Genomic DNA, 26,729 nt, shown 5'->3' on the forward strand with positions numbered 1-26,729 from the left:
ACTCTGCACCGTGCAGGGTGAGGCTGCAGGACTGCAGAGCTGTTGGTGCAGGGAACAGCTCTCCTGTAGCTGCCCCGTCTCCAAAGCGTGGCCACTATCTGTAAAAAAAATCAACATCAAAAGGGCTTTGGAGCAGTTGCATGGGGTTGGTTTGCCCCCTTGTTTACGGGCGTTAGAGCTACAAAGGCTTTGACAACTTTCCTAGCATGACATTCCTGTAGGGAGTTGCTGCAGATGTCCTGGGGACCCATGCGATGGCATGGGAGGGTGGGGAAGGGCTATCTGTGCGGTGGGGAGGGACGGCCATAGTGCCTCTGAGGGAAGGTGGGCCCACACCACCCTGGGTGGCGACTTTTTGCAATAATGCCTGGAAGGGTGGGGGCTGTAGCTGGGCAATGCAACTGGAGGTGCCCTCAAGGTGAGGTCTGGATGGTGGAAAGCAGCTAATGCCCACTCTGGCCTCCCTCTGATGAATCCGAGAGCCCAGGCTTCCAAAGCTGGGAAGACAATTTGCAAGTCTGAATGTCTCCAGGTCTTCTGTCAAGCTCAGCCTTCCCAGGACCGTTCCTTGCTCAGCTTTCAGCCAAGTCATAGGCACAAACAGGGTGGATCAGAGAACCAGAGGAGTGAGAAATGGTAAAGACCTTCGCTCCAGATTTTCTCTGGTATTTCATCAGAACAAGTAGGCATACAATAGCATTTTATCACTTCCTTTGGGAGGTGGTTTCCACGCCCCTTACGTACCCAAGAACAGGTTGTATTTTGCCAAATTTCTGTTTTCGCTCTAAGTAGAAAATACTCATGGAAGTCAATAAGAATTTTTACAAGTGCAAAGGACTAGAAAGTGACCCCCCCCGCCTTCCCACAGTACCAAAATATCACATGTCGAAGATCCTCCTGCTGAGATTTGAATTCCTCCTTCACGCAAAGTTCAACGACTGTGGTTTGTTCCAAGCATTTCTATTTCAGACACTTGGTCTTTGACCAAATCATCACATTTCAGGCTTGTGCTGAAGACCTGAGGACCATATTTGTTTGCGTTCCCTTTGCACTGAGGAGCCCAGCCCCAGCCCCCTGTGCCCAGAGCTGCACAAAGGCAGCATAAACCCCCAATCTGTCCTAAACACGCTCCCCCAAATACGTTTCCCTGGAGGCTCTGGTTACTTCGAAGCAGGTCACTGACACACACCAGCTCTCCAGTCCTGCCGTGTAGGAAACCTACAGCACAAATTGATCTGCGGGGAGCATGACCCAAAGTGTCAAAACAGGGCCTTTTACATTTTCCACTGCCACCAAACCTGTTTGACTGAATTACAGGTTAAAAAGGCATTGTGTCTATAATTGTTGGGCTTTAGAGAGCATGTCTTTTCCTTTAATGAAATACCTTGCTCATTCCATTCGAAAAGGAACCAAAGACTTCTCAGGTTTATGATAAAGTTGTAAAAATTTTATTTACCCCATATTTCCTGCTGGGTTATTTACGAGGCATTTTGTCAGCTCTCATAAAACTGCCTAGTAAAATATATTTTCTTACAAAAAAAATAAAATCATCTGTGCGGAACATCTTGAGAGCAGCGAGGATAGAGTTAATGGGATACACACACGTTCCGACCCTGGGAGAAAACAAAACAGAACAAAAGCCAGGCATTGTTGTGCTGTATTAGTTAATAATAGCTTTGGAGCTAAAATCCTGCTCCCACTGATGTAACTGGAAGTTGGTCCTTAATATAAAATAATCAGAGAACCAGCTGCCATAAAATGCAGAGCCCCAAAGTGAACCTGAAATGCAATAAAGCACCCAGAAAACACATTTTTTCCCATTGGGATTTCACAAGTAACACCAACTCTAGGAGAGCTTTTTCTCTAAAATATGATGGCATAGGTTTACATTAAATAGGAATAGATGGAAATCTTCACTTGGAGCTTGACCTCAAGGCTGGCTGATGGTTAATACACTAACTTTTACCTACTTAATGTTCAAGACACAAGAAATGAAGCTGCTGGACATAAACCTGGAGGAAATCCCACCTTGGGAGTTGCTGTCCAACAGCCTGGGCACAGGAAAAGCATGACTCCCTCAGTCCAGATGTGGCCAAGGTAAGTGTGCACCTCTCGTGGAGTACAGCTTTTCAGTTTTGTATCACATGTTTGCATCTGCTCTGTTCTAAGCTTGTGCATTTTTTTCAACAGTCCTTATGTTGCTTAATCCCAGTGGGAGCCTTGAACCACTGTTTGTTGTGCAGTATTACCCCTAAAACCCTCATTTCAAGCCTCGCAGATTGACTCCAGCCACACTTACCACTTGCAGAGAAGCAGGACACTGGCAAACCCCATGTGGGTGCCAGACTTGGCCAAAGCGCAGGAGGCGTCCGGGCCTGGCTCACCCAGGAGCTCAGCAAAGGTATTCTAGCTGGGAGGCACCAGGAGTATAAAGGAAGCAAGAAAACAATGAATAAAAGACAAAACAAAGAACCAGTAAGGGTTGTTAGTAAAACAACAACAGCTAGATGCTGGGAAGCGGTCAGAGGTCTTTTGTCGGTGCCTGTACAGCACTTAGCACAACAGAGCCCCAAATTACAGCTGAGCCCCTAGCTCCTGCCGCTGTACAAAAGTGAAGAAGCAGCAGCCCAATACGGGAAACAGGCAAGGAGCCAGGTTTGCAAAGGTATTTAAGTGTCTACAGACACAGGGGGATATTTATTTACGGATGCTGGTAAAGGTCCTATTTCCTATGAGAGCCAAGGGGCATCAGGCTCGCAGCTCTAGAGATTTATCAGAACCACCAGGCATTATGAGTGTCTTTAGGCACAGGTAAATCTGATTTACCACACCTCTCCACGTGGCCTGTGTTTAGAAGCCACTTTTACTTGGGGTGGGGGGGTGGGAGGGGGATGCAATAAGTGACAGCATTTAGCAAGGCAACAGGTCCATGCTTGGGGCATACCTGGATCTTGGGGTGTGCTTCTTGAGGGAGACAGTGGGGCCAGGAAGAGTTTGGGTGAGGCTAGGGCCTGGAGCTGGCCAGAAATCCCCTCTCAGCCTGCTGCTGGGAAGGGGAAGAGGGGGAAATGCCTGCTAAACTGAGCACAGGTGGCTCCCAGGAAAACAGAGAGCAGGAGTATAAAGTAGGATGTACCAGATTTGAGCTTTAACAAGCAGTTCAGGAGCTGGCTGTCATTTAACAGACAATGTAACCAAATTGGATCAAACTACCTCCAGTTCAGCCCTGCCAGGAATGCTTGATACAACAGAAAATGTGTTCTACAATCACTATGTTCCCCCTAAGCTAAACTAAGTTCATTGTTATAACCCAGCAAGAAATTTGAGTTGGATTCACCTGGAACATTCGTCAGCCATCAAGAAATTAATACAGAGGGACTGCAATCCGAGGAGTTTGGACAGGACAGGACAGGAGAGGATAGGGCAGGAGAGGAAAATGTGTCTAAACGGATCTCTGGAAGTGATTCTGAGTGTTGAGTAGATGAAGACGGAGAAGGAAAGCCATTTCTATTCCACATATCAAACAAGCTCTCAGGGAAATTCCTTCTACAGCTTAATTCATTTAAAAAGAAAACACCTTTGCCTCCCAGCTTTCAAGAGGTTTTGGCATCCTTTGCAACCAGCATAGTCACTTGTTCCAGAATCAACAGTTTTGGTCAATGACTGACACGGAAGGGCTGCTTTGCCTCAGTGCACCAGGGAGAAACCAGCAGACATGTGGCAGACACCTTATTTGCACTGGTGGGACTAATGCCTTTGACTCAGCTTACAAAAGGTGAGTTGGCAGGATGCTAGCATAGTGGCGGCTTTGACAGACTTCCCCGGTGATGAGAGCGCTGCTGGCGCCTGAAGAGATCTGGGACAGGGGGAAGAGTTCCTCCCCATTCTACCAGACCGTTGCTATTAATGGAGTGAATCCCAAAACTCAAACTACAAAAAGCATTTCTCAGTGCTCCAGTCAGATGTCAGAACATACGGCTCTTAAGTTCGAAATCTGGCACTGGCGTTGTCCTTAGGAGAGGAAACATAAATGGAGGCAGAGAGCAGAGATGTGCAATAGCCCACGCTGAGGTCTCTGAAAAGCTGCCACTGATTCGAGTCCTTGTCAAGTGACTCCAATCATAGGAGCAGACACAAGGCTTATAGCTGCCTTTTTTTTTTTTTTTTTTTTTTTTTGTCTTTGCTACAGGCTGTGTTATTTCTCTTCCCCATTGCCAACTGGCATCGGTAACCAGTTTATTCCCACCAAACACAAAGATATGTGTTGTTTGAAGCCAAGCAGGACCCTCATCTAGGCAAGATTGTGGAGCTATTTAATAAAGTTTAGAGACTGGAGAAGCATCCAGGCTTTCCCACCATAGTAGGAGAAGATGAAATTCTTTAATTGTTTGTGTTTGAGTGAAACTCATATAAAAAGAGGATTTGGGATTCTGGGGAAGCTTTAGCACTGAGTCTGACCTTAAGCTGTGTTTCTGCACAGCACTGCACACTCTTATACTGTGCTCCCAGCACCCACTCTGGGAAAGCAGCCCTCCCTCACATCCCTCTTACTTAGGTGCTCAAAGGGATTCAGGGAGGCAACAGATATTTTATCTCATAGCTGGCACACGAACTTTCGGGGCCTGTGGTCCAGGCAACTTAAAAGAAGCTCTGCTTTCAGACAAACACACAGATGCTCTGTGTCCCATTATGGCTCAATCCTCCAGTTACGCAGAAGTCGCAGAGCAGTTTGAATCACAGATTACTTCCATGGGGTTCTCTCCTCAACCCCTGATTTGAGCATATCTGTAACCATGCCTATTCTTCTGCCACAGTATTGCACACACTCTTTTTTGCAGTGCTCAGACTTTCCCAAATAGCAGTAGAAGGAACAGATAAATCAAGGTTAGCATGTGGACTTGGATTTAAGTGATAGAAACCTCATAGGACAAGCTATTTTCATAATTTCACCATCATTTAGGGTTGAAATGCACTGAGCCTAGACATTCTCAAGTGATTTGGCTCGTATTTGGACCTGAGCAAGGTCCCACCTGCCTAGGATTCAATCCAGGTTTGGAACCAACGGTGGCAACATCGGATCTGGGAATAAACACTGAACAGGCAACAGCCTAGCTAGGTACTGGAGGTGGTGGGTGAGGGACCTGAGTGTGGATTTCCTAAGCCACAGATGAGCACACCGACACTGGAGTCAGCTTGGGTGGAGTCTCTCAAGCCTCATAAAAAGGAACTCATTTTATCCTAAAAAACATGGGGAACACGGGGGACTCTCTGATTTTTAAAATCTTGAAAAGCCTTAGAGGGTGTGAAATCTGCTCCCCCCACCTTTTTCACCTCATATTCACAAGTCAGTCATACAGATGACAACACATCTTACAGGCTCCATGAATTTCAGTGTCATTCTAGATATCAGAGTTTGGGGCAGAGAATGTCATCGCAGTTATGAGCACAGGCACAGGCAGGAAGGTGAAACACAGAACAATTCCTTTGGTTCAAAGATGCCAAGACGCTTACCCCCAAATTCCACCTGGCACAGAGTAAATCTCACTGACCAGGAGACCACATAATCAAATGGACAACAGAGAAAAAAAAAGTCAAGATACGGATGTCTCGTTACCTCATCCCACAATATTATCTTATTTTTACTTACTATATCTGTATGGGGAATAACTAAATAGACTAGGACAATTTACCTAGGAAGAAAACAACTGACGGAAAACATAATAGAGGTCTATAAATTGCTGAGTGGCACCAGGGAAGGTGAACCAGGAGCAAGTCTCTATCACTTTTTCCAGTAGAAGTAGGGAGCAGCCAGGGAAACTCGCAGGAGGCAGCCTCAGAAGGCACAGAAGGCAGCACGGCTTGCGGTGTACAGCACAGCCCAGCCCCTCAGAGCCTCCATTTCAGAAAATAATCCTAACGAGGCCTGGCTGAACAAGCATCAAAATCTCTGCAGGCTTACCTGAAATGCAGGTCTGGTTAATGACGGTTGGGGAACCTCTGTGAGAGGTTCCCTCAACTGGAGGGAAGGCAGGTGCTTCTAGTCAGCCCTAAAAAATGGATGTTGACCTTTTCATTTTGTAGAAGTAACATGTGCGAGGGCTGCAAGTCCTCCACCTTCCTGTGATTATAGACGGCAGCAATGTCTAGGGGTCAGAGCTTTGGTGCAAATTCTCATGCAGCAGTTCTGGTTTTACCCCTAGTTTATTATATGGTAATACAAAAAACACCTAAGGTCTTGGCATATGAACAGCTTCAGACCAGCAACAGACAGGGGTCTGTATTCTAAAATTTAGCCTTACCTTGTCAAATTCTAGATAAGAATGACAGTCTTCACCTGTCGGTGTCTCAGCAGGATGGGACTTCACTTAATACTGCAAAAGGTTAGAGGTATCCAAGTATTAATTGTGACTGTTTGAGTCAGATTGAGTATTAACCCTCATATTTTCAGGGTAAATTGGCAGAAGGCAGAACCAGCAGCAAACTGAGAAATGCAAACAAGGAGGGGAAAAAATTCAGAAGTATTGCATTCTGAAAGAAAATGCAAAATTATATTTTTTTATTTATTTGAACTCCGGTGCCAGTGTTCACTCTCAGATTTTACACCTTCTGGCACAAGAATGAAACCAACTAATCTCAGTAACTAGCTAAGGAATGTTCAGCCTTTCTGAAGTCCCAGCCCACTTGGTTAGCTGTATTTCTGAGACAGAGAAACAGCAATCTTTCTACTTTTAACATCAATAACACCAGTTATTCTCTCAAAGAATTATTATCAACAATTCCTTTGCTATATTTACAAAGAAGCAGGGCTATTCTTAGAGAAAACACTAAAAAAGCCATTTTATTTAGCTTTCTTGGCAGTTATACAAAAATGTAAGGAATGTAGTCAGTTAAAAACATCAAATCCCCAGCACGAGCCTATAAGAGCTTCCCTAATGCATATTTACAGTATAGAAAGCAACCACTTTCCTGTTTTGTAGAACAAACAGGGAACCTTCTCTTTTCCTCCTAGCTGTTCCTGAAGACCAAATTTAAGTTTGACACAAAACGCTCCTTTTAATGGTGTGGATTGTAAACTTTTAATGCCTAGAAAATGGGACTTTATACTACGGCTTTCTTTTCCTAAAAAGGAATCGGAGTCAAATTTTACTGCTGGTTTTAGAAAAGTTCTGAATTGGCAGCCCAGGGTATCTGAATATTCCTTTAGCCACAGCTCGGTTTGCCACAGGGAACAGCAGTGCTAACTTCTTCCCCACTGCTCCTCGCTGAGGCAAGGAGATCCGTCCCGGAGAGGGAGAGGCTGCTCGTGTCCCACAGGACTGCTAGTGGGACCAGAGAAAAATACGAGATTCCCATAGGGACCCAGCTTAGCACGGGGATGCTGGGGTTTGGGAACGCAAGCAGGGGACCATGCCACTGTTTCCATTCACGCGATGGCATCTCAGGGCATAGCTCCAGCCTCGGTGCTATGTGGACAGATCTTTCTGTAGGGGCATTACTTACTGCTCAGGAAGGAGGTTGCATAACACATTCAGGTCATGGCTTTCCTGGTGACACTGAAAACAAAAAAAAGACATGAGTTATTGTTCCAGGTCTGGGGCAGTTTAATGGGTTTTGCCCATACCTAGTGAAAATGGACGAACATTACCAACATTACTTTTATTGCAAACTCCAAACGGACATGAGAATACACCCTTTAAAGAATCGCCTACTCCATGGGAAAATAAAGAAACACAGTCTTTTAGTATTTTTAAATTAACTGGTGTAGACAATATACTGTGAGGAACAACCTTCCACAGATATGGACCTGAGTACTCAACTTCTCTCTCTTTTTCACCTCTAAGTAATAAAACTCTATATTTAGCTTCTTTAAGTCTGCCTGTGTTGCAGGCCTTGTGGTCTCCTAAGCCATCTTGAAATTAAAGATCTGGAACAGCTCCAGACCCTATTCCTAATACTTCAAATGATCACAAGTCTCCCAGGCTGGAAGAAGGATGGAATCATTCTCTTCTATCTGCTGGCCTCCAAAATTTATCATCTTTTTTACAATTCTGTCACTAGCAGGCCTGTTGTTTAAGATATGTTTTCAGAGGCTTTCTCCTGGTTTACACTACGAGCATCCTTAGATCAGACAGGTGATAGAAATGGCTTTCAATTTTTGTTTTCATAATCAATTATCATAGCATTCATTGAATTTCTCCAGGTTGTTGAGTGCCTATTTCCAGATTTTGTAGAAATTTCCTATCCTTGTATAAGATAAAGACTGAAAAGGGCAAAATCCTTTCTTGACTGACACTGAATCAGTGCTCTGAACTGGAAAGGAGTTTGGCTTCCTTTGCCCAAATAGCATTGGCACTGAATGGTCACATCCATGGAAGTTTAGTCCTTGTCCTGACCAGCTTGCCCTGGTTTCCACAGATGCAGCTTCCCTTTTAGCAGGCCATTTAAATGTGCCGCAGCCCTGACACTGCAGTGGAAGACAAAAATGTCATGCAATCACGTTGCAGCGCAATATGCCAGGGTCTAACAGATTAGCCCATCATGATGCCTTGCCACTCTGCTGGCACGCGCCACAAAGCACCTAGAGAGCAGCTTGGCTCGTGGTATGCTGACACGGCACAAGGCAACGCCAGGTTGGAACGAATCCTAAAATTGCCCCATAATCACACTACAGTGGAGGGACGCATCCTAGGGGAGAAATCGCTCTTTGTGGCCAATGAGACAACCTCAACAGGGATTTTTATGGGCTTTTGTGATTTATACCATAACCATATGCTTTTCTTTCTGTTTCAGAATGATCAGAACTGAGCGAGCCTTCATCTGGAGAAAACCGGGCAAGCAAATGACTGCGCTTGAAGGGTGAGAGAGGCAACGGGAGACTCGTTTAGGCCTTTGGCTCCTATCTGCTGTCATATAACAGTTTCATCATTGTACAAAGTGTCAATAAGATACCAACAGGGTAAACAGTTGTCAGACAGATTTTCACAGAGCCAGTTGACTGGACCATGGCTGCTTTGTACACAATGCCAATGCAGTGTCATTTCTAATGGGGGAATTTATACAGTGTAATTATGTCAGAATTTGCTCCAGGCTACACACTGTTGCATTATAAACCTGGTCATTGCCATGTGATTAGTCAGAGCCTTAAATAACACTGAAAGTAATTATATCAAGCAAGTCGTTGTCAAAGCCTGACTAAGAAAAGTGGTGCATTCCAGTGCTTGTCACATACCCGTCCCTGAAGCAGGTTAGCTAATGATGATGTCCCCTTTATTGCTGGAAGTTTGGATACCTTAGGCCAAATCCTGATCAGCTGACTCACAAAGAGTTTAAGGACCTTCTTCTTTTGGCCTCTGTAATTACAGAGGAGAAGGGACTTTCCGGGAGTTACGATAAGATTCCAAAACGATTGCATTTAAATACATGCAATTGAAATGCAAAGAGCAGGGAGGCTGCCCCACGTAGAAGCACAGGGCCAAAGGGGCTGTGCATCAAAGAGGTCTCGCTGCGTGCTGTAGGCGTAGGTGGAGATGTCAGCCACCCATCGCCAGGTGGCCCAAGGGCTACAAGCTCCTCAAGGGCTGGTCCAGCTGCAGCACAAAGGCACATTTGCCTTGAGATGGTGGCACTGGAAAGAGCATGGCTCCCCTAGCCCTGGCAGTAAGCACAGTGTCACTTCACCAGTGCTCTGCAGAAGTGAGGATTCTGTCCAGGAGGGACAGAAGGAGGAACTAAAACAGGAATTAATCACTTCATTAAGTATGAGCAAATTCTAACAGGGTTATGTGATGCTCCTATTTTGCACTTTCTGTCTGAGAAGTCCTAACCCAGTTGGTATCCTTAGATCCCCATTTTGCAGAGAGAAAAGGCAGATCCCTCACTTTCCAAGTCACACTGAGCTTGAGTCCCAAGAGGGGACAAAGCTGGCTGATATCTCCTTTGCTCTGGCCCTGGTCCCTCAGGGCTGTTACAAACTGTTCCAGTTTGTAGTTGCTCTCCTGAGGCTGTTACAATGGCTGGAAACTGCTGGAATGCAGCATCTTTAGGCCTTGCTTTGTCCTGCCTTCCTTGTTGGCTCTTCATCAGATAGAGCATCCCCACTTCGCTGTAGTTCACTTTCTACTAAATGCTCAGTCGGACCTGAAGTTATGAACTCAAGGAGGCTAAAACCCTCAAGAGCTTATGAAATCTGAGGCATCTGACATGATTTAGCCTAACTGACAATGAAACACAATCACAAAACCTTCCATTGTGAGTATATCTGCTCTAGAAGGGACTGAAACACTTAAGCAAGTGTATAGGCACACTTTTAGCAACCGGGTGGATAATTCGCAAGAAATCCCCACTACTTCTGCTTCTACCTGGCCTGAAAAGCTACAGAGACCTATGACTTTTTGTGGTATCCTGGCATTTCTGCTTTTGTCTGGGATGGGAATTAAACCAGAAACTAGATGAACAATAGAAAATAACAGACTGGTAGAGGATTAGCCCAATCTTTTCAAAGCTCACTAAAAAAAGTTCTCTTTGGTTTTATGGGCAAACATTCAGAATACTTCTTATTTGATCTGAATCAATTTGCCCTGCCCCTTCCTTTGACCTGATGAAAGTGACTGAAGCTGTAGGTTGTGCATCCTGTTTCGGCTGCAGCTGAGGCCTGTGCAGAGGTGCCTGCCCGCAGCTGCTTTTCATGGCTCCCATCCAGAGGTTGCCATCTCTTCAGATCTGCCAGCATAATTATTTGTGTCATCACTCTCTTCCTCAGCTTCAGCAAAATGATTCTGTTTAAGGAAGATCTACATTAAAAGTTCTTAAAAATACAGAAGCCACATAGGTCTCTTCCGGAACAAGATTAAGCGGAGGACTGCTGTTAAACAGCATGTTTCGGTCAATGCCTTGAGCAAGAATGGGGACAAATATCAGTGTAAGATATGTATGCAAGCATTAAAAAACTGGGGATGGAGGCAGCAGTTCTACAGCATCCAAAGCCAACCTCTCCGCTGAGCACTGCCCTGCCATCTCCCATGGTTCCCCCTTACCACTCTGTTTCTTACTTGACCCTGCAAAGAATTGCCTCAATGTGTTGAGCTGACAGAAAACTAATCAGCCAAAAATGACTTTTTTTCTGTTGCTCAGCACCCTGAGCAGGCTCAGAGTAGGATCCAGTGAGCCCTAGAGCCAGCGTGAGGGTGTAGACACGTGGCTGAAGGCAAGAGGAGATGCAGGTCTTGATGACCAGCAGTTACATCGGCTCAGGCTGCTGTGGACCCACCGCCTAGATAAGTTACTACAACAAGGTGCATCTTCCCAGGTCTCAGCCTCAAAATCTGCAACACCAAGCTGCTGTGAAAAAGATGCCTTGAGCAACAGAGCAGGAATTGAACAGCGGTAAATTTGAGTTTCAAATGAGAGACACAAGGGGGTGGAGTGAAGAATGAAGGGTGGTGAGAAAAGGGATGCATTTTTTGAACAATGCACCAGTGTTTTACAGGACATGATTTCTCTGGAGTTTCTTGAAGTCTGATAGCTTTACATCCACTTGTAGATGTTAATTCCCAGTCACTTTAGCTCATGTCATCAACTGTTCTAATGGAGCCAACCTTGTAAAACTGCTGCTGTATTTATCAAACATGCATTCATATATGCATACATCTGCCTGCATCAGCTGTGAAAAAGGAAGTCAAAACTAATACCCTGATCAAATTTTCCATCTGAGATGCTTTACTTCACTATAAGTAGCAGAAGAGAAATAAATCTTAGTTGAAAAGTAAACTGATAAATAGTTGGTTTGCTTGATGTGATTTACAGTTAGTGCTGGCATGGTCTGGAATACCTGGACGTTCACGTGGACTTGGTTTTCATTTTGAACTGGATGGGGTTTTCGACGGCAGGGGCACTACTCGGTAAGGAGTTCCTGTTGTTTGTTTGCAAGATTGTTGAACAAGTGGAAATATTACTCAATGCTCTGCTAGCATACAACTGCCAGCTCTGGTTGGAGCAAGCTGTAGCTGTGTTGCTCTGACCCCTGAATGTTGAACTAGCAAACCTGGTCTGCAGCAGCTGCACGGTCAGCTGGCTCCTTACCAAAGTAGGACATTTAAAAGTGGCATTGGCTTAATATGTGCTGTGCCACAGTGACAACAATGTGCTCAGAAAGCAGGTTTCACCAAATAGACAGAGTACACCTGAGCCAAGCAAGGCCGCCTCTCTGTTGCTTACCTGCTCCACCCCACAGAACTGCTAGACACAGCACATGGGGGATGCTCCCATCCCAAACTGAGCTGGTTGGCTGCAGTCTCTGTGGCCTTAGGTTTGGTCCCGTCCCTGTTTCGAGACAGCTTGAAGAAGAATTCAGGGCTCTGCCCACTTCTTCCAGCTCCCCTGCTTGAAGGAGAAAGAGAAGTAGCTTTTCTTTCATCTTTAAGCTTCTATTAATAATTGCAGAAGTCTCTGCGCTACGGCAGTCTGGGGCAAGGTGAAACCCTGATGCACAGAACCGTGCAAGGGCAAGAGCAAGTAGAACGGAAGACAAGCCAAAAATGTCTATGCATGCACACAGATGCCCCACATCACAGTCACAGGCCTGCAGTCCTCCTAAAAACATGTTAACTAGGGTGCCAGTGACCAAGGCTCCCCAAAGAGAGAGGCAGACTTACATCTGCCTAATGGAAGGCTAAACTGCCTGAATCCCTCTGGTTCCTCCAGCAGCATATGGCCCTGACACAGCTTTTCTTGTGCAGTGAGCAAGGCCCACCAGCATCCAGCTTCATGACGTGCTAAACTGTTCTGGGCAAGGAGTAGGAGGGAATGGATCCAAATCCAGCTCTCCCAGCTGTGCTGCCCCAGAAACGCCGAGAAATGCAAGGGCTGTCAGAAGCATCGGTCAGTGCCAGATGGGGAGTTAGGGACCGTAAGCCTCACGTGTAGCAAGAACCCCATCACTGACTGCATCAGAGCTATGAAGCCTCAGAGAGTACTGATTCAGCTAATATGCAAAGAACGATGCACCTTCCCCTTAGCTTGCCCTTCTTCAGCCATGTCTCTCTCACCTCTTTAACACATAACTCCACCATTGCAAAGATGTCAATGATTTTAGGGAGGTGAGCTCCTCAGCCCAGCAAAACAGAGAAGAACAGGTTTATAACTGGAAAATCAAGGGGGCAAAAACATCGGGTCTGAAGGTACAGGTGAATTCCTGGTCCCTCCTGAAGCTGGCAATGAAGCTTCTGAAGAGCTCATTTCTCATATGTCCTCACAGAGAAATGGGAGACTTTTCTGTCTCCCTAACAGGTCCTTTCCTAGACCACAGAGGTTCCCTGTGAGCCAGTGAAGACCCAGCTCCCCTTTGCACCCAGCACCCTCTGCGCCTCAGAGCCCAGACCCCTCTGACCACTCACTGGGCAAGGCAGCGTTAGTGCAACCCAGCAGCAGCCGCGCACTTCGCCATCGCTTGTGTTGGTTACAAGAAAAACTGGACTTCAGCACCCGGTCCTCTGCCTGCTGGCCGGGTACCTGAGGCCCATGCGTGGGCAGAGGCCGGGACATGAACGCACACCTCACACGCGGGCACGGCCCATGGCGTGGGGCACCCAGCCCCGGTCAGGGAGAGCAGGGCCAGCCGGGCTGTACAGCGAGGGGCGGCTGGGCCATCTTCCCCCTCAGAGAGGTGAAACAGAGGAGGCACAGCACCATCGGACCTTACCGGCATACAGGTGCAGAATACGGCCTGCATTTTTAAAACAGCCTGGTGTATTTTAAGAGGGGTTGCAAAGAGCAGATAGTGAGCATCCTAATAGAGACAGCTTTCTATCGAGGGGACAGAGCTGGTTCTTTTTGTACAGGATCCTACCAAGAAAAAAGAAAAGGAGAAAAAGAGTTATCTTCTCATATACTTAAATGGACTAAAAGGTCCATTCAAGCAGCATTGTCCTTCCTCTTGAGATTTTCTGAAATCATAGCTGCACTTTGATTGCTAAAAACCATAAATCTCCATCTGCAATGAATGAGATGCTGGAAGGAAACAGGGTGGCCAGCCCGGGACAAGTGGAAGGGATGCATGGAGGGGAAGAAAGAGATAGAGCAAAAGCGACATGAGAGAAAAAGGAAGAAGGAGAGATGGAAGGGGAAGAGCATGAAGTGGTGAAGGAAACCCTTTACAGTGACAGCGTCTCAGCAACCACAGCCAGGCAGCGCAGCGCTCCCTGCCCCCCCCCCCCCCCCCAGCCCCGTCCAACTGTAACAACATCTGTTACACTTGAGCTCTGCTCGGTTAGTGGCATGTTTGTTTAATTGTGGGCCTGGTTTGTTATTTTGCTTCCCATTAGGAAGCTGAAGAAAGGAGGAGGAGGGTGTTTTCATTCTGGCGAGTATTTCGCCAGGACAATGAGGTTTTTTTCCCGTGGCACCGAGTAGTCAGAACTAGCTGTACTGCTTCTCTTGACAAGACAGACGCCTCCAGAGCCCATTGTTCAACCTGATGCATTAAGGGCTCACACTTGTAATTTTGGCGCTGATCCCCTTCTCCCATTGTGCGAGCAGAATGGGCTGAAAAAGGAGAGTCTGTCCTCTTTATCTGGCAGCAAGGGAAGGAGGCAGCGGCGGCAGCGGCTCCTCTGCCCGCCAAGGCTTCTGCTCTCCCGCCGCAGTTGCGGGGAAGGCTTTGAAAACCCTGGCCACTCCGGTGAAAGTCACCCAACTTTCGTTCTCTGTTGTAGTTCCTTGGCATCCCTCCAGCTTTCCCAAATTCATCACTAGATATTTTGGAAAAATATGACTTCTTCCTGCCTGGCTGCTCAGGTTTTTTTTTTGTTTTAATAAGAAAAGAGAATCACTGAAAGAGAAATTATCTAGTGCTGGACTGACAGCCCCAAAGACCAATGCCCTCTGCTTCTCCATGCAGAGGAGTCACCATGGCAGGAGCAAACTCCCACACCACCATCTTTTCATCTCCATAACCCAGACCAGACCAAGATAGTGCTGTCAGAGGGCTTTTATGGCATGCACACCTCCTTCCTAGAAACTGCTACACTGGGGCCACGCTGTGACTTTGTCCAAGCCTCCAGGAAGGCTTTGGGCTTGGAGGAGGAGCTGGTAAATTCAGGTGTTCCCTGTTGTGCTTGCCCTCATCAAAGGCAGGATGCTCTGCTTACTGACCCAGCAGCAAGCACAGTCCTATAGTTAATGGTCCAACACAAGCAATGCTGAAATAAAGACAGCACGTCCTAGCAGTGTTTTGAGATGAAGAAGTGTTGGGAATAGGGAGAGGCTGACAAGCCTGTGTACAGTACAGATCTCATTCTGCTTTTTCACCACTGCTCAAAACTCAAGACCCTAACCACCCCGCTGGACCCGGATCTGCTCTCTCCCCCAGTGAGACACTGAACACACAAAGACCATTTCAGAGATCTGCCTAAAAAACATAACAAAACAAACCCTAACCTAAAAATTATGGATGGATTAAAAAAATGAACTGAACATCAGAAGCTTAAATATAAACTTAAATTAGTAAACAGGCAATGCAAACAGAGCCTTGACTCCGCAAACATTTACATATGCAAGAATCCCAGGCACTCTGAGCTCAAGTGGAAGGATTGTGTGTCTAAACATATTCATGCGGACCAGCGTTTGCCAGGACCAGGCCTGACACTGTAAACTCTCTGGGGTATGCTCTGCCTCCTCATGCAGCAGGGATCCACTTCTGAATCACAGCACGAGCCCAGATCTGACTAGAACCTGACTATTAGCAGAAATAAAAGGTCTCAAGCCAGCCTGACAGAAAAAAAACCAAAACCAAAAACAAAAACAAAAAGAGTCAGAAGGGAGATGGAGATGCTGAAGAAGACTACTTCCCACCTTCAAGTCTGCAGGCTCCAAAATGTTCAGCCCGACTTTGGCTGGGCAGTGCTCTGTGCTCAGTGGTCCTCCAAAGGAGGACTTTCCTGCTTCAGAGATTTGTGCAGTCATCTTGGGAATACCATCTGGGTACCAGACTTCACCCTCAGGACTGTTGTCTCCTTGTTACGTTTGGAAAAGGACTTCCCTTGGTTGCATTAGCAGCACTGCAGGCATATCCCCTGGCTGAAAGCCGACCTCCAGTTGCCCCTGGGAACCTCTCCATGCCACGGGCGGCTGGAGCACCAGTTTGGGTGAGCTGTCCTGGCCACGGGAGCGTTGGCAGAGGAGTGCTGTCTATTGCAAATGGCTGCGGGAGAGGAGTGGGTCTGACCTGAGGAGGGAAGGGGAAGGCGTTTTGATGGTTTTCTTCCCTCCAGCACCTCTGGAAGCCAGCTCCTGTCCCTGAATTACGGTAGAAACATCATACGACCAGGAGCCTTGCTGCCTATCTGCTAAGGCTCACCTTACTGAAAAAAATGTCATCTACCTTCAACTCTATTAAGATGCCAGGACCATTAGAAATCACAGCCTCCAGCCCCCTCAGATCAAGAGACATCCATCCATGGGAGATGGAGGACTTGTGAGTTTTGCCTGCTTCTAAGGGCCCATCTCTGCTGGCTTCAGCTTCAGTCACACAGCTATGATTCAGCAGCTGTGCTTGTAAGACAGGGGCTTTGCCTTCCCCTCAAAACAGGCCTGCTTCTTCCATTGCAGCCGTTAATCCACACCGCCTCTCTCAGCATACAGTCTTGGGTGACAGGAGACATCGTACCTGTTGCCTTTGCGGCATAGCAAGTCCCACTCGGTTGCAGTTGACCTCCACTAGTTTCAGCTGTGAAGACAGCAGCATCTTTTCCTCACTGGGGTTGCGCATGGAGACCTGATATAAAACTCCTCTCTGCAGGGCAGAAATGCAGCCTCAGTTTTTGCCAGCCACCAATCACTCAATTTTCTGTACAACGCAAGATGTAATTTGCTAACCAGTTCTAAGGGACCTGAAATCTGTTTGTGCTATATGGATGCTGTAAGCCCTGGAAGGTAAACTTATTTGGGATCTGATGCTAAAATGATTTCAAAGGAAGCACTGTAGCTCCCAGCTGCTTGGGTACCAGCTTCAATCTCAGCTGGTGGCAAGAGGACCGTTGGTATGACAGCCTGCAGTCACAGCTTCGACAGCACTGTAACTTAACTAGATTTTAAGGTCTGCATGGAGTGAATATTAAAGAGAGGTCTCCAGGCTGCAGGGCTAACTGAGCTGGCAGACTCGGTTACAAAACAACTGTCCATTAGACGCAAGAGGCAGTACAGATGGTATCTAGGTATGGTATTATCCCTTGCTGTTATAACTTAACTTTGGACGGTTAAGATCTTGATAACATCATGAATGGGGCTAGGGGCAAACTGTGGCATAACTATATTCCCGACAAAGCCAGATGAACAGTGCGTACAGGGCCTTACTCAGGAAACATCGTTTGCTAATACATGTGTTTGCTGGCAAAGCCGATACTGCTGCTTCCCCTCGGTACTTTCGTGTCCCTGCGCTGCTCCAGTGCCCTGCAGCTGTCCCAGAGCAATCGCTCGCAGGGTCACTGCAAACCAACGCACCAAAATGAGGTGGATTTAAATAAAACCACCAAAGAAAACACACTGCCACGCTACCTCCCCAGTCGCGCAGAGCAAGAGGCTGGAGAGACATTCGCCATTTCACCCAGTGAAACGTGTGATCGCAGAATAACCTCTTTTGCGGCATTCAACCCCAGCAGCTCTGAGCAAAGTATTTACCACCCTCCGGTTGAGGGGCGTGTGATGTTTGCTTAAGCTCAGGCTGGTTTCACATTTTCGCAGTGATATGATAATTGCGTTTAGATAGCGCTGTCTCTCTCTGCTGGGCTTTTCACAGGACTCTCCTGGCCCCCAGCAGGGCTAATTTAAAAGCGGCTCCACTCTCAATGACTTGTTGCAATGTTTTCAAAAAGAAACAACCAGCAGTGGCTCTCTGGAAAAATAACAAAGGGACCCAATTACAAGCAAATGTGTTGAAGGGTCCCAGGGCCGTCTGTGGGCAAATTAGGGCCAATTAAAGGTCAAAATGATTTAAGGTATAAGGACAAGAGAGGGAAGGGAAACAATTGGTCAGATTCCTGCACAGAATAAGCTGCCGCTGTTCAGTTTGAATATGCTCTAGCACCCCAGCGATGGATAAACTTCAGAGTTGGGATTACATCTGCTTTTTAAAATGGGTAATTCATAGTTTTCTTTCATTCATGCTTGGGAAAGTGCTTGGGGTTTTCCCAGTCAGCAGTTCACCGCACTTACAAAGAGATGATGTCTTTGGTGAGCCCCGCTGGGGCCCTGGGACATGGCGGCCCCACAGCACCATTGCAACCTTGGTCCCCGCAACAGAGTCAAGTGGCCCCACGTTACCATTCTCCACAAGCTGTGCTGAAGGTTTGGTTGGGTTATTATCACTGAGGGGACAGGGGTGCAGAGGGGTGTCAAGGCAGCGCCAGCAGCTCCGTGTCCCCACTGGGCTTAGATTCACTTGACAGCCCAAAGTTGGGCATTTTCTGTGGAAAGTGCTGTGTCCAGCTGAGAGTCATATCTGGCACAAGTCTGAGGTGAAACCCTCGCTAGGAAATGTCATGGCCATTCAGCAGAAATGGTGACCATCCTGTGCCATGGGACAGCCCAGGCCCGATCCCACCCTCCCTCACTCGGCCCTCAGTCCCCGCGCTCTCACGGAAGAGATCACCTTCACCCACCCGAGAAACCTTAAAGCTCATCAGGAAACGATCCAGATGATCTGAGCATTTGAACCTGCAAAATCAGGGCTGGGGCTTTCACTCCATCTTCTTCCAGGATCAGTCTTTCTACCTGCAGGCGGCACAACACCCCGGCAATGCTGCGACAGAGACAAAATGATAAATACTTCCACCAGATCTATTTAAAATCAGAGAACACATTCAATCTGCTGTTTCCCCTTGGATTTCAGGTGAACGCTATGGAGGAGATAGCTTTTTCATTGTCATTTTTATCCAGAAACAAAATCGTCTGGAAAAGGATTGAACTTTAGATTGCTCCCCTATGTCTCCCTCTGGTTCACCCCATGTGGTTTAACAACAGACCCTGAAGATCCACACTAACTATTCGGGAAGTTAAATGCAAAGCAAGGACGTGTCTGCCTTGTGCAATGGCAGGGGTGCCTGGACTGTGTAGCACATTGAAGCTGGCACATGCACAGTTTGTATGACCAAAGCCACATGGGTGGATCTGGGTCTCATTTCGGATTCATCCTCCCTTCACTGTCACGTTTTAACAACAAACAGGAATTTAACGACATGGAGCTCTTTCTGGGGCTTTGTTTTTGGTTCACAAAGAGCACAGGAGCCATTTGAAAAAAGGAACCTGGATTTAGATTTCAAACATCTCCAGGTGGAGAAGTGCAGGACTTCAGGAGAAAAGCACAGGGAAAAGGAAGTCCTGAAATGACATTTTAAATAACCCATGCAGCTGGTTGGCTTTTCACAAGACGGCAGATAAAACCATCCTGGGAGAAATGGCACCACAAATGCTTTTACCCATATACTCAGCATCACGTGACATCTTCAGCATCCCCAACTGAACTGTTTGGAAACAGATGATTATTGGTGACACACTTCTGTGCAGACCTGCTTTAAAACACATACAGACACACACACATGAGAAAACCCCAGTTTAAGCCCATCTTACAAATGGCTTTTAAACATACAACCCTGTCCCATCTCGTCCTGCCCCTTTTCTACCATCTCCAGCTTGCAAAAGAGACCATAAAGCAGTTTTGTGCAGTCACATGTAAATCCGCTGTCTCTGTTAAGGCGAGAGATTAGCCTGTTAACAAAGTTACCTTGTCACCTACCCTGCTTAATCCTTGCATTTCAAAGCGTAATTTTATTGAGCGCCTCAGAGCTGAAATCTGGTGTGTGTTATTTATTTATTTATTCAGTTTAATCATTCTCTACTTTTTTTTTAAATTCACCTGAAGCTCAAAAGAACATTTTTTCCCCTTCTCCCCCCCCCCCTTTTTTTTCTTTTGCCTTGCTCAAGTCAGTGACTTTTGGAAAGGCGGCGCCTCAGCTGTTTGTATTAATTTTAATGTATTTATTTAACCCTTCAGGGGCTGGGGTGGCACAAAGGCCCCCATGCTCCCCCTGGCCCGCACCTCCCAGAGCCGACGACAGGCAGACAGTCTCCGCGCCGTGCCGTACGGCTGCTGGTGCAGCAGGGTATCCCAGCCATAAATCTGTCAATACAAAGAGAACAACACACACACCAAAAATGCGGCTAAAACCAAGAAATGTAGCATAATTACAGGTTCATTACGGCAAACAAAAGCATCCCCGGATCCCACCCCTTTGGCAGGGACGGGAGCAATTCAAACAGCCTCATTATGTAGTTACCTGGCCAGGGTCAGAGCCTGGCGCATAGCTGCTGGGGCTCTGCTCATTACCGTGCCTGGGCCACGGGAACGGCACCGGCACCAGCACCGAGCCGCTCGGGCTGCCGGGGCGCGAGGCAGCTGCGCTCGGCCCGAGCTGGGGCAGCTCGCTTAGCCCAGCCGGCATCGGGGCGAAGCAGCGTGCCGTTAGCCTGGTTTGGACCGGCACGTTGTGTTTGCTTGCATAGTTTTAAGGGCCCCCGGGAAGAGCCACCCGTGCAGAGGGGCTGCCACCTTCGCATGCCCCAAGTGGAAAATCACAGCTTTGCAACTAACCCCACATTTCCCAGCGCATTTCGCGAGCGCAGACGTGCCCCGGCCAGGGGGAGCCACGCGCCTGCCGTCCCTCCTTCCCAAGGCCGCGCTGGCGGCGAAGCCGAGGGTGGCGCAGGGATGCGGCCGGTGCCGTTTCCAGCTCAAGCTCCCTTTCTCACCGGGCTGGGAAGCAGCGTGAAGTCCCCTTCGACACCACGTGCCCGCTCCAGAGCCACAGCTTCCCTCTCGGGCGGCCGAAAAATTGAGGAACTCCAGCCGGTGCGACTGAATATTGAGGGAACCTCGCCATCGCCTTCCCCTCCGCCTGCAGCGGCGGCGAGCGCCGCGAGCGCACCCACACCGAACCTGCCTCCATCCATAACGCAAATGTCAAAGCGTTTCCTCTTGCGGCCCCGCTCGCTCCGCGGCCGCCCCGATCGCGGGGCCGAGTCACGCCGCTTTTGGGGGCCCTCGCAGAGCCGTAGCTGTCAGTGCCCCACTGCGCGCAGATAAGAACAGGCTGCTGCTTCTGACTCACTCAGCTGAAACAATGGAGCCACCAGAGGCCAAACGAATCCCCGGTGGCTTTGGCAGAGTTGCACCAGGCTAAGTTTGGTCCCCAGCGTACAATTAGTGTGGAGAAGAGCCCAGTTTCATGACAGCCTCTTGGCTCTTCCTTGGGGCGCGCTGAGGCAGCCCGGCCCTCTCCTCCGTGGGCTGGAGGCTCCTGCGCTGCACGTGGCTGGCCGTTCCTGGGCACCGGGACACATGCACTGCTAAGGGAAACGTAGATCACCACCGTCGTTCTTCCCCCTGGGAAAGGGCAGACCCTGCTCCCCCAGTGCGTAGGAAGACCCGGTGCTCCCCTCCTTGGTGCAGGAGGAAATGAAACCCATTCCCTCCGGAGATGCACTGGAGGCACCGGCTGCAGGTGTCCCCCTGGAGCTGAGCAGCCGGATAAACGGCTACCTGCAGCTGGCCAAAAGCCTGCTGCGAGTCTCAAACCCACTGCCCTTGACGGCCACGCGCCAGGCCTTTAAACTCAGCCCTGCCAGCCGGCTGTGCGGCAACCAGATTCCTGCTAGTGACAGGCAAACCAAACCCAACTGCAAAGGGTCTTTTTCTTCACATTTGTATTTCAGATGCTGAGAGAAGGGGTTGGAAATGGTAGAGCAGCTCTCTCTGGTGACTGTCGGCCGGCCCAGCTGCGCTGCAGGAATGGGAGGCATCGCCCGTCCGCTCCTGCGACACAAAAAATGGAAGGGGCAGAAGAAATACAGAAAGTTAACCAAACCTCTTCAGACTCCAGAAATACTTCCTCAAAAGGATGGCTTCGCACATCAGGCATGAGCAGAGCCTGGATCTCGGAGCCACCTCCGCTCCGCTGCGAGGTGTGCGCGGCCGGCTCCCGCGGGCAGGCAGGGCGGCTCGGCGGCTGGCAGCGAGCCCCACGACCGGGGCTTTGCTCTTACCCTGAGAAACTCCTACCAACTGCAGAGAATGTACGTGTGCATGTTAAAGGAGAAAAAATTAAGCACTGAAAAAGCCTCAAATAATAAAAAAAAAGAAAAGGGGAACAAAGAGCAGAGTGTGGGATTCGAGAACGCCTGCGCGCGGTGCCTCCCTCGCCGTGTACCCCTGCCCCCTCCGTCTCTGCAACTCGGAGCCTTTTTAAACATACAGCCTTCTCATTCCTTTGACAATTCTTCAAAGGCTCCAGGATTCAAGGGAACTTCCTGTTTCATCTCAAAACCTCGCTTTCTTTTCCTTTTCCAGACTATTAAAGCCCGGGCTAACGAAGCAGTGTTTGTTGCATGTTCTACGACCCTGCCTCATGCACGACATTAAAGTTACATTGCTCAAGGTGTTTTGGTTATTATATCCCCCTTCCAGCCCCTGCGTTTACTGCAGAACAATGTCTTGTTAAGCCCAAAGCTGGTAAATATATTTCCTCTCTCACATGCACGTAGTGGTTATTTTAGAGTTGCACCGGGTTGCGTGTATTATTTTGTTATTGTAGGGTTGCTGGTGACAACTGATCTGCGCACACCGCTTTGTTATTGTAGGGTTGCTCTAAAATCCTAGGCTCCTGGCATTAGTTTCATTTATTTATTTTAGGAAAAGGTAATTTTAAGGGTTGTAAAATAAACATGTTTAAAGACATACCAAGACACTGCAAAGCGATGGCACGGCGAGGAAATCCTGTCCCACCTGGGGCCGTGTTTGCCTGGGCTGTGCCACTTTAACGTGGCTGCGTCCTCGCTGTTTGCTCTGCCTCCGGCCTGGCTCCCTCCGTTGGCGCGAGCCGCAGCCTCCGAGCAGCACATGACTGACTTCTGATACTTGGCATTTTTGCAGTGCATATTAATGTCACTGTGAAAACAGCACGGCATTAACAATTCTCAAAGGCTTGAGTTACTGTAAAAATCTGCACCAGACATGGGGTTTAAAAGTTCAGATAAAGGAAAAGGTGGAACGAGAAGAAAAGAGGGGGGAAGAAAGGAGCAAAGCACCAGGGCCTGGGAAGAGCACCCCAGGAAGCTGCGTGGAGAAACCCTCTTCTCTGGCTGCCGGTGGGCAACCCGGCGGCAGGACGGACTTTGTGAGCCACCAAGATCCACCTCAGCACCTGGCTCACCTACAGCCCAGTCCCAGCGTGCCTCAGCGCGGAGCAGGGCAGCGATGCGCTCAGGCCTGAGCCCTCGCCTTGCCCTGGAGTCACGTCTGTGGCCGGTTCTCCTCCCTTGCTAAGGGAAGGGGGAAAACAGATGAGTTTGGCCAGTATTGGGAAGGAGCAGAAGCACGTGACAACGAGGCCTTCGCAGCAGTGTCCACGGCTCTGTTGTGAAAGGAGAGACCGAAAAGACAATGACACAATGAAATTAAGGAGAGGGACTCCTGTCAAGCTGAATAATTAAGGCCTGGGGTAAATAATTGATGCGCTCTTGATGTGGACCCTAAATCATTTACAAGACTGGTGTGTAACCAAACATATGCAGCGCTGGCATTAGGACAGCAAAGGACGAGCGTCCACCAACAGCAGGGTGAATCGAGCAGGGTGTCAGAGGCAGCTTTAGCACAGACCAAGACACCCACCGAGAAGGGTCAACGGAGCAACCTGGCTTTGGATGCGTTATTGCACCAGTGCTGGACAAGTCATTCCTGCTTTACCTGAGGCACAGCAGAGCTGGAGCTTTTCTCACCAGCAACCCACCACAAAGCCTCCTCAGAAGTGGTGCTGCCCTTCCCCAGGTGGTGAAAGTGCAATTATTTGTCACAAAACCAGCCCGCTTACCAGACATTATACTTTAGCAGCTACAAGGGTAGGTCCACGAACACATGGAAGAGAGGGAGGTCTGCACGGCGCAGCAGAGCGGCACTGGTGCTACCACGTGGCAACGCAGCCCTGTTTCTCTGCTGACGTTTTTCAACTGAGTTCAGCTGAGCCCAACCTCAGCTGAATCCTAAACATCAACACCAGCTGCCCAGCACCACCTGTAACACAGCGTCGGCTTTTGCCACTGTCAGGAAGTCACACCGCGGCTTGCCCACCGTGTCCTACACACTCTGCTCGCTGCCGAACCCCGGCACCCACGGAGAGCACTGTTTGGGAATAGCTCCTGCAGACAGCTTCTCTCCCCAGAGCTATCCTGGTCGGTGCCCCTAACCCCGAGGGAAGGAGCAATCAAAACCAGGCCCCGGGGGACCAGGCCAAACCACGGCAATGGTTCCCGGGGGTTTGCTGCCTGTGCCGAGGGGGAGGCAGCTGACCCTGCAGCTGGCTCTGCTGTCCCATAAAAAAGACATCAATCTCGAGGGCTTTTTCCACTGTCATCCACAGCGCTCTTTCCTGCACCATCAGTTGCAGAAGTCAAATGGCATCAAGTATCCCTACACTGGACTGATTTTTTTTCTCCTCCCCCTCGGTCTTTTTGCAGTCCATCACTAAGCAGCCGCTTCTGCCACTCTTGCACCTTCCTGCTGCCCTGGCGCCCACCCTGCAGTCCCGGGCGAAGCTGCCTTCGCTTATGCCTCCCTGAGTGTTGCCCCTGTGCCCGCGCCCGGCATCGGCACCCCACACGCCACGAGCTCCCCGGGCATCGCCAGCCAGCCAGCCGCCCAGGTGACCAGGCGCCCGGCGCGCCGGGAGGGAACAAAACCCAGGGCTGTCTGCTCGCGCGCAGACCTGCCTGGAGACCAGCGCGCTGGCTGCGTGCCTAAAAATATCACCGTCCCTTCTAGCTGCCCCCCGCTCCCGGTGTTTTGACAGTCAGCTTGATGGGCTGAGTGTGTTAGCACAGTCACCCAGAGCCCCCTCACGCTCCCCCCGGCTCCCCTCCAGCCTGCGCTTACCCCAGGCATGCGCCGTCCGCCTGACACTGCCTACAAACTCTATTAGCTTTGTAATTAAAAACAGCTGTAATCTGATCAGGTGGAGATCACGGTTACAAAATGAAGGAAGCCATTAGCAGGAAATGTTGTGGTTCAGGCAGACATCAAATCAGTTTAAAGAGATTGGATTTCATTGTTTTTATACAGTTACTCCATTACTATAATGCACTAGGTCCATTTAACCGGCTGGCTGGGAGGAGTGCTCATAAGGCAGTAGTGACATCTATGTGAAATGAATGGCATAAACGGAAAACTCCAAGGAGATAGCAGGGAATTTACACCCCTGGCTCTGGAGTGAATATTAATACACTGGAAGCTCCTGACGTGGGGATTTGGGGGACCTGTTTTTCTCTCCTGCTTCTCAAGCCCCTTGCCAGCATTTCTAGCCCCTTCGCTGGGCTGGGAGAATCTCCCCAGCACGCATCTGATCCAGGGACCTTTCCTCTTCCCTCAGCCACAAGCAAAACCACGGGTCCAGTTTCTCAGTAGCGAGGTGGAGTGAGAACTGAAACCACAGCAGCCACATCGCTTTGCTTCCTCCCAGCTTATTCGCCTCTGCATAAACATCAGTCAGTCAAGACAAAAGCAGGAGAGTAAAATATTTTGGCTCTGATAAGAGATGTGGCCCCTTTCCTCCCCTGCACCCCAACCAAAAAAGGGGAAAATAACCTGTGTTTTAAAGTATCAGACCCTGCCTCAAATGCTCACAGCCCAGCAAGATGCATGATGTAGCCCAAAAGCATTGCCATCAGCAGGGGCTGTTTGCAAAAGGTGCCATGTCCCATTTTAATTCAGTCCTACGCTGCCATGAATGAAGCCTATATTCAAGAAAATAGCTCAGATGCCTGTAGAAAACCCTACACCAACAGGCAAACACCCCCCACTCCATCGAGGGCTGATGTTGGTCACTAGAGGAGTGAGAAGGCCAGGGGGATGAGGAGTTTTACAGTATTTTGGGATGACTCCTCCTCTTGTTTGCACAATACTAGTGGAAACAGGGCTTCCAGCTGCTGGCAAGAAGATCTGGACCAGCTTGCCATGAAAAAGCAATCCAGAACCAATGTAAGATAACAGCTGCATGCCCCTGACTTCAGTCCATCCTCCAGTCTCTGCATTTACAAGCTCCCCCATGCTCTGGGCACAGGCTAGGGAATTGGTACCTCTTGGCTCTAGCTCTGAAAAAGCCATCCGTGGTGTAACATGCACTGGATCCTTACCTGCTCCGTGCCTTGCAGCTCTGTCGTGCAGGAAAAGTGGGCAGGGAGGTTTCATTAAGTTGTTGGTAAAGGGCTCTAAGATGATGAGGGTGTTAAGGAAATGCAAATATTAGGAGATTTGGCTGCCGGGAAGGGAACTCTGACTCTCCCATGGTCCTGCCTGAGCATTAAAAGGACTCTCCAGGCAATACAGCATACAGACACTGCCCTCCCCCTCCTCTTTCCAATCTCCTAATCAGAGAGAGATAAAAAGGGGCCTGCAGACAAATGCTCAGCCTGCCTCCTACCCACCACGCCGATCTAAGCAAGCAGAACCCTCTGCTCCAGTCAAAACCCTCTTGGTTATCTCTAAGTCCCTCTTGGCTAGAAAATGGCTCTGTCATCTTCATACTAATCCAGTTCTAATATAAACAGGCAAAGTCTTTCCTCCTTTGCCATCACTTATCCCCTCTGTCTCCTGCCCCCTCCCCCTTCTCACCCCAAACTGTATCAAATGCATCAAA

The 26,729-nt window shown here is 48.8% G+C and overlaps 2 long non-coding RNA genes across 3 annotated transcripts; both read right to left on the reverse strand.

The window, feature by feature from the left end:
* Positions 1-1,462: 1,462 nt before the first annotated feature.
* LOC112979144 (uncharacterized) lies at positions 1,463-6,538 on the reverse strand. Of its 2 annotated transcripts, none has more exons than XR_003258118.2 (3): positions 6,300-6,538; positions 2,300-2,410; positions 1,463-1,613 (listed from the first exon to the last, which is right to left on the reverse strand). It is a non-coding gene; the product is annotated as an uncharacterized LOC112979144 (long non-coding RNA). The 2 variants fall into 2 exon arrangements; XR_010391149.1 differs by lacking the exon at positions 6,300-6,538 and adding an exon at positions 5,960-5,989.
* Positions 6,539-6,874: 336 nt separating this feature from the next.
* LOC135329588 (uncharacterized) lies at positions 6,875-19,904 on the reverse strand. Its single transcript, XR_010391150.1, has 6 exons — positions 19,467-19,904; positions 18,651-18,790; positions 16,661-16,786; positions 15,847-16,219; positions 12,214-12,375; positions 6,875-7,553 (listed from the first exon to the last, which is right to left on the reverse strand). It is a non-coding gene; the product is annotated as an uncharacterized LOC135329588 (long non-coding RNA).
* Positions 19,905-26,729: the final 6,825 nt, after the last annotated feature.

The sequence above is a fragment of the Dromaius novaehollandiae genome, chromosome 12, assembly GCF_036370855.1.
Source record: "Dromaius novaehollandiae isolate bDroNov1 chromosome 12, bDroNov1.hap1, whole genome shotgun sequence".
Lineage (NCBI taxonomy): Eukaryota > Metazoa > Chordata > Aves > Casuariiformes > Dromaiidae > Dromaius > Dromaius novaehollandiae.